General features: G+C 47.9%; 1 pseudogene; it reads left to right on the top strand.

Annotated features, from left to right (window-relative positions):
• Positions 3,888-4,498, top strand: LOC102169127 (annotated as a pseudogene).

A 6,907-nucleotide genomic window follows, 5' to 3' on the forward strand; every position in this document is an offset into this window, starting at 1 on the left:
TGGGACAGACTGAAGGCAAGAGGAAAGGGAAGGAGATGGCAGAGAATGAGATGGTTAGGCAGCATCACCAACTCAATGGACATGAATTTGAGCAAACTCCAGGAGTCAGCAGAGGACAGAGGAGCCTGGCATCCTATAGTCTGCGGGGTAGCAAAGAGTCAGACACCGAGCAGCGACTGAACACCACCACCACCACAACAATAAATCACCACAAACTCAGCAGCTTAAAACAGCACACATTCGTTGTCTTAAGCCCTGGAGGCGAGCAGTCTGTGCAGGTCAGCAGGGCCGTGTTCCTTATGGAGCTCCGGGAAGCAATCACTTTCCTGCCTTTTCTAGCGTACAGGGGCCGCCTGCACTCCTTGGCCCAGGGCCCTTTCTTGCATCACTTGGAACTTGGCTTCCCTCCTTCTCTGACTCTGACCCTCCTGCCTCGCTCTTTTCTTTACAAGGAATCTTCTCGATTCTGTTAGGTATCCACCTGGATAATCTAGGTTCCTCTCTCCATCTCAAGATCCTTAACTTGGTCACATCTGTGAAGTCCTTTGCCACAGGAAGTGACACGCTTGCAGGATCAGCATAGCAATTGGCATTGGGGGACACTACTGAGCCCTCCACAGAGCCTCAGGTTACATCCAGAAACTTGGATGTAACTGGCAGCACTGACATTCAAACTCCCATCTGGCTGACTCCAGAGTCCCAGACCTGTTTTAGTCGCCAGAACCGTGGGCGGGGACCTGCCACAGCCCCCCCCTGCTCCTGTCCCCACTGTCCCCCAACCCCCACCCCTACCCAGTCCCGGGGATTCAAAGCAAAGCTTCCAAATTCTGGGCCCTGCGTTCCCTCCGTTCCCTCCATCCCCACAGCGCCCCACCCCCAGCCAGTGGGCTACCGCTCCTGGAGTGGAACTTGTTTCCTTTGGACCTTGGCCTGTGAACACCCTTCCAGGCCTTTCCCTCGCCCTCAGCCTGGGGACGTGCTCGTTCAGAGCTCAGCTCCAACAGCACCAGGTGGGCGGGTTGGACGGACCAATGGGCCAGACGGCGCCAGATTCCAGAGCGCACAGAGGATTTGCAGATGGGCTGGGGCCTGGGGAAGGGCCCCCTCCCGACCCTGCTGCTCGTCCAAATGCCATGGCCTGCCACGAGGCAGGGAGAACTCCCACAGCCAGCCTCCTCAATTTCACAGAAAGCCCGGGACCACAACCTCAGACGCCTAACCCTCCTGTTTTTCTAGAAAATTTTCCTCTCCAAGACTGTGGCTGTGATTCTCCGCTGTCATCGAACCTCCAAGTGCCCCCACCGAGCTCGAATTCCCAACTGCTGAGCAAGCATCTTCCTTTGTTAAGAACAGAGGCGAGACAGGCAGAGGTATCATGGGGTAGGGTTTGAATCGGATTCTGCAGCTCAACTGCCCGACTCCAGAAAAACTTGCCTCTTACCAGCTGTGTGACCCTGAGGAAGACACTTCCCCTCTCTGGGCCTCAGTGTTCTCATCTGCAAGATGGGGATGAAATTATAACCATATCTTTCTCTGAGGATTTTTTCTGCAAATAAAATGAGTCATATTTGCAAATTGCTTAGGACAGGGTCTGGTGTGTTAGCACTATATAAATTTTTGTTTAAAAATAAAATGAAATTAAAATTTGCTTCTTTAGATTCTCAGCCTGAAATTCGCCTTTGCCAACATTTACTTGTCTTTCTCTTCTGTTCTTGGAGGAAATGGCCACACTTCCACCAAAAGCCAGTCCCTTCTCTGCAATGGGGTCCTGGAAGGTTCCCTCTCACGCTAACCTGTTTAACAATCTCTCTTGCATCAATCATTTCTTGTTTTTTCAGACTCCCTTCCTGACCCCCACCTCCAGCTACCACCTCTCCTTTTCTTTAAAAAAAAAAAAAATTGGGGGCAGGCTTGGAGACATGTGAGATCTTAGCTGCCTGACCAAGAATCAGACCTGCTCCCCTCGAAGCATAAGTGCAGTGTCTTAACCACTGGACTGCCAGGGAAGTCCTTCCCCTGTTTTAAACACCTTTAAAGAAACACCATCCTTGGGTTTGGACAAATACACCTGTCACTCACTCTTCCAACCCTCTGTATCTGATTCTTGTCCCCAGTTCTCAAACGGGGTGACTTTTACCAAAGTGCAGGGGCTTCCGTTGTGTAAAGTCAACAAAACAGCTGCTTTTCTGCCCTTATCTGGCCTTCTCCCCTTCTCTGAAATCCTCTCCACTCTGTGCTGGTTAAATTCTTACTTTGAAATAATTTCAAGCTTACAGTTGAGGTGCAAACCGGGACTAAGAACTGCATCCCTGTAATTTTCTGCCCTGTATAAATCATCATTCCCTCTCTCTTTCTCCGCAGCCCTCCCTTTTTCTTCCTGTTAGGAGATGTGTCCCTCCCCTCAAAATGATATATTGAAGTCTTGAAGTCATAATCCCCAGTTGCTCAGAATGTGAGCTTATTTGGAAAGAGTGGTTGCAGACAGAATCAGTTGAGTGGAAGTTTTGCTGGAGTAGAACGGACTCCAAATCCCATGTGACTGGTGTCCTGTAAGAAGACAGTCACGTGAATCAAGCCTGAGGCACACGTGACAGAGGGAGAAATGGAAGTTGTGCGGCTTAAGCCAAAGAAGGCATGGCACCCGCTCCAGCACTCTTGCCTAGAGAATCCCATGGGTGGAGGAGCCTGGTGGGCTGCAGTCCATGGGGTCGCTGAGGGTCGGACATGACTGAGCGACTTCACTTTCACTTTTCACTTTCATGCATTGGAGAAGGAAATGGCAACCCACTCCAGTGTTCTTCCCTGGAGAATCCCAGGGACGGGGGAGCCTGGTGGGCTGCCGTCTCTGGGGTCGCACAGAGTCGACACGACTGAAGCGACTTAGCAGCAGTAGCAGCAGCAGCAAGCCAAAGAAAGCCAAGGCTTGTCAGCAAACCGCTGGAAGCAGACTTCCCTGGTGGTCTAGTGGTTAAGAGTCTGCCTCCAATGCAAGGGCTGCGGGCTCAGTCCTTGGTTGGGGAACTAAGATCCACTTGCTGGCAGCATGCTTGTTAAGTCACTTCAGTCATGTCTGACTCTTTGGACTGTAGCCTGCCAAGCTCCTCTGTCCGTGGGGTTCTCCAGGCAAGAATCCTGGAGGGGGTTGCCATGCTCTCCTCCAGGGGATCTTCCCGATCCAGAATTTGAACTGGCGTCACCGCAACTAGAGAACCCCTGGAGTGCCCCAGCTCGAGAAATCCTATGTGCCTTGACGAAGACCCAGTGCAGCCTACATAAATAATAAAATAAAAGTATGTAAATTTAAAAAATCACCAAAAGCTAGGAAGAGGCAAGGAGGCAAGAATGACTTCCCCTAGAAGCTGCAGAAGCATGGCCTTATTGATTTCAGACGTTTGGCCTCAGAAAAGTGAATGAATATATTTTTATTGTTTTAAGCTATCCTGATTGTGGCATTTGATATGGCAGCCCTAGGAAACTGACACACTCCATCCCCCATCCTTTTCTCTCTCTCTTTTTTTTCAGAACCTTTTGAGAATAAGTTGTATACGTCATGCTTCTTTACCTCTCAGTCTGTCAGTGTTCCTTCTCTAAAAATAAGAGGGACTTTTTCTCACAGAACCATGGGAGTTATCAAAAATCAAGAAATTCAGGACTTCCCTGGTGCTCCAGTGGTAAATATTTCACACTCCCAGTGCTGGGGCTACAAGTCTGATCCTTGGTCCAGGAGCTAAGAGCTCACATGCCACCCGGCAAAGACTAAAAATAAAAAATAAATGGAAATAAAAGAGAGTAAGACCTAAATTAAAAACTATTCTTTTGACCAGACCAGAACCACCGAGCTCTAACCAGATTCTCTTCGTCATGGTTGAGATCCGGGCGCTTCCAAGATGCCAGCTTACTACTCTTCCTTCGTGGACCCTGACACCAAACTCATTGGAGACATGGCACTGTTGCCCATCAGAAGTCAGTGCAAAGGACCTGCCCCAAGAGAGACAAAAGAGACAGATACTGTGGATGAAGCTATCTATTACTTTAAGGCCAATGTCTTCTTCAAAAACTATGAAATTAAGAATGAAGCTGATAGGACCTTGATATACATAACTCTACGTTTCTGAGTGTCTAAAGCAACTCCAAAAGTGCACTTCTAAAAGCCAAGGTGAGAAAGAAATGTATACACTGGGAATCACTAATTTTCCCATTCCCAGAGAGCCTGGTTTTCCACTTAATGCCGTTTACACCAAACCTGCAAACACGAAGATGAAGTGATAAGGGCCTGCTTACGACGGCTGAGGCGAGAGGCTGGACTGAGACTTTGTGAGAAAGTTTTTGACTCTCAGAATGATAAACCCAGCGAGTGGTGGACTTGCTTTGTGAAGGGACAATTCATGAACAAGAGTCTTTCAGGACCTGGACAATATAGGCACCACTGTCTCCGCAGCTGTGGGCAGCATTTGCAGCAAGATGTATGAAGTTCTTTGCCTTTATTTCCTAAAGTTTTATACAGAGGAGAGAAGAGTGTGTGTCTTTAATTGAAGAGCTCTTTATCAAGAATTTGGGGTGGGATGGGCGGGGAAGAATGAGTTGTTGACTGGTGATTTGAAATGTCTGCAGTATTAAGCTGATACTTAATAATGATAAAAAAAAAAACACTTTTAAAAAATTCAGGAAGTTCAACATTAGCACCACACGCTTATCCAATCCAAAGTCCATATTCAGTCTCGTCAATCGTCCTAGTCACATCCTCTCCAGCAACTGTGTTTTCCTAGCCTGGGATGTCATGGGAGACCGGAAGCTGCACCGAGTCGTCTCTTTCTCACCTCCTTCACCCTGGAGCCCCTTCCCATCTTTCCTGGATGTTTGTGACCCTGACACTTTGAAGAGGGCAGGCCTCTTTTGTGTAATGACTTTGCATGTGGGTTTGTCTGGTGTCTCCTGGTGATCAGATGCATTTGGGGCAGGTATTCCCCGAAGTGATTCCCTGGACATGTCCTCCTTGGTCTGTCATTGCAAGGGCACCTGATTTCAGTATATTCTACCCCTGGGGATGTTTGCTTCGATTACTGGATTACAGTCGCATCTGCTAGGTTGCTCTGGCATGGATCGTTTTCTCTTTGTAACTCTTCCCTTGGCTTTAAACACACACACCTTGCTTAGTTATGTAAGCAGTACATCTTGAGGATTTTAGTACATTGATTCCTAGAGAGGGAATCTTGCCACACCAGCAAAGAGAACTCTCTCCTGCTTTTCTTTTACGTGTGTGTCTCCCATTATATGGATGTACCATGATTTGCTAAACAGTCTATAGATGGATGGTGGGGGTGGTGGTTTAGTCTTTAAGTCAACTCTTGCAACTCCAAAACTGTAGCCCGCCAGGCTTCTCTGTCCCTGGAATTCTCCAGGCAAGAATACGGGAGTGGGTTGCCCTGCGCATCTCCAGGGGCTCTTCCCAACCCAGGGATCGAACATGGGTCTTCTGCATTGCAAACAGAATTTTTTTACCGATTAAGCCACCAGGGAAGCCCCTATAAACGGATATTTGGGCCAGTTCCAGTCTTTTGCTATTCCTTTCTTTGTTCTTCAAATATATACTCTTGGGGTTCTCCCTTCTGGCACGATCCTTAATCCTTTCTCTCATTTTCTCCTCTTCTGCCTGACATATCCACCATTTTCTCTCCTTTCTCCACACTCTCTCTCTAGATGATCTCACCCTGCTCCTCAGCTTAAAATTCCTCCCATGTGCCAATGACTTCTAAATTTACATCCCCGCCCCATCTCTTCCCTGCAGTCCAGGCTTGTATGTCTAACTCTGTTTGGATGTCTGCTAGGCATATCAAATTTAAGAAACACCCCCCCAAACAGAATTCCTGACCTCATAGCTCATTTCTCCCTAGAGTTTCCCCATCGTAGTGAATAGACCCACCAATATTCTAAACATTTGAGCCAAAGAGAGAGTCATTTAAATTTTTTTTAACTGAGGTACAATTCATCTAATATAAAATTAACCATTTTAAGCAGGAATAAAGTGCGGAAGTGTTAGTAGCTCAGTCATGTCCGACTCTTTGCAACCCCATGGACTGTAGTCCGCCAGGCTCCTCTGTCCATGGGATTCTCCAGGCAAGAATAGTGGAGTGGATTGCCATTCCCTTCTCCAGGGGATCTTCCCGACCCAAGGATCGAACCTGGGTCCCCTGCGTTGCAGGCGAATAATTTATCATCTGAGCCACCAGAGAAGCCCTTTCACTTTCACTGTTAAGCATGTATGACTTTTATTTATTTTTAAAATACTTTCATTTATTTATTTATTTTTGGCTGTGCTGAGTCTTCGTTGCTGCAAGGACTTTTCTCTAGGCACAGTGAGCAGGGAGTGTTCTCCATGTGGTGTGTGGGTTTCTCATTGCAGCTGCTCCTCTTGTTGCAGAGCAGGGGCTCTGGGGCTCCGTAGTTGCGGTTCTGGGCTCCAGAACCTAGTGGTTGCGGTGCGTGGACTTAGTTGCCTTGAAGCATGTGGGATCCACCCGGACCAGGGATCAAACCTGCTTCTCCTGCACTGGCCGGAGGACTCGTCACTACTGAGCTACTAGGGAAGCCTTAAAAGTGACCATTTTAAAGTGCACATGAGTGGCGTTTAGCACCATCACAATGTTGTGCAAACATCACCTCTATCTAGTCCAAGAATTGTCATCACCCCCAAAGGAAATCTGATACTGATTAGGCAGTCACTCCTCATTCCCCCCTCCCTCAATCCCTGGCACCTGCTAATCAACTTTATATCTCTACAGCTGTACTTACTTTGGATAATTTTTTTTTTACTGCATGGTATGCAGGATCTTCTCTGACCAAGGACTGAACCCATGACCCCACATTGGGAGCACAGTCTTAACCACGGGACCCAGGGAAGTCCTGGAGA

The sequence above is a fragment of the Capra hircus genome, chromosome 18, assembly GCF_001704415.2.
Source record: "Capra hircus breed San Clemente chromosome 18, ASM170441v1, whole genome shotgun sequence".
NCBI classification, from domain to species: domain Eukaryota; kingdom Metazoa; phylum Chordata; class Mammalia; order Artiodactyla; family Bovidae; genus Capra; species Capra hircus.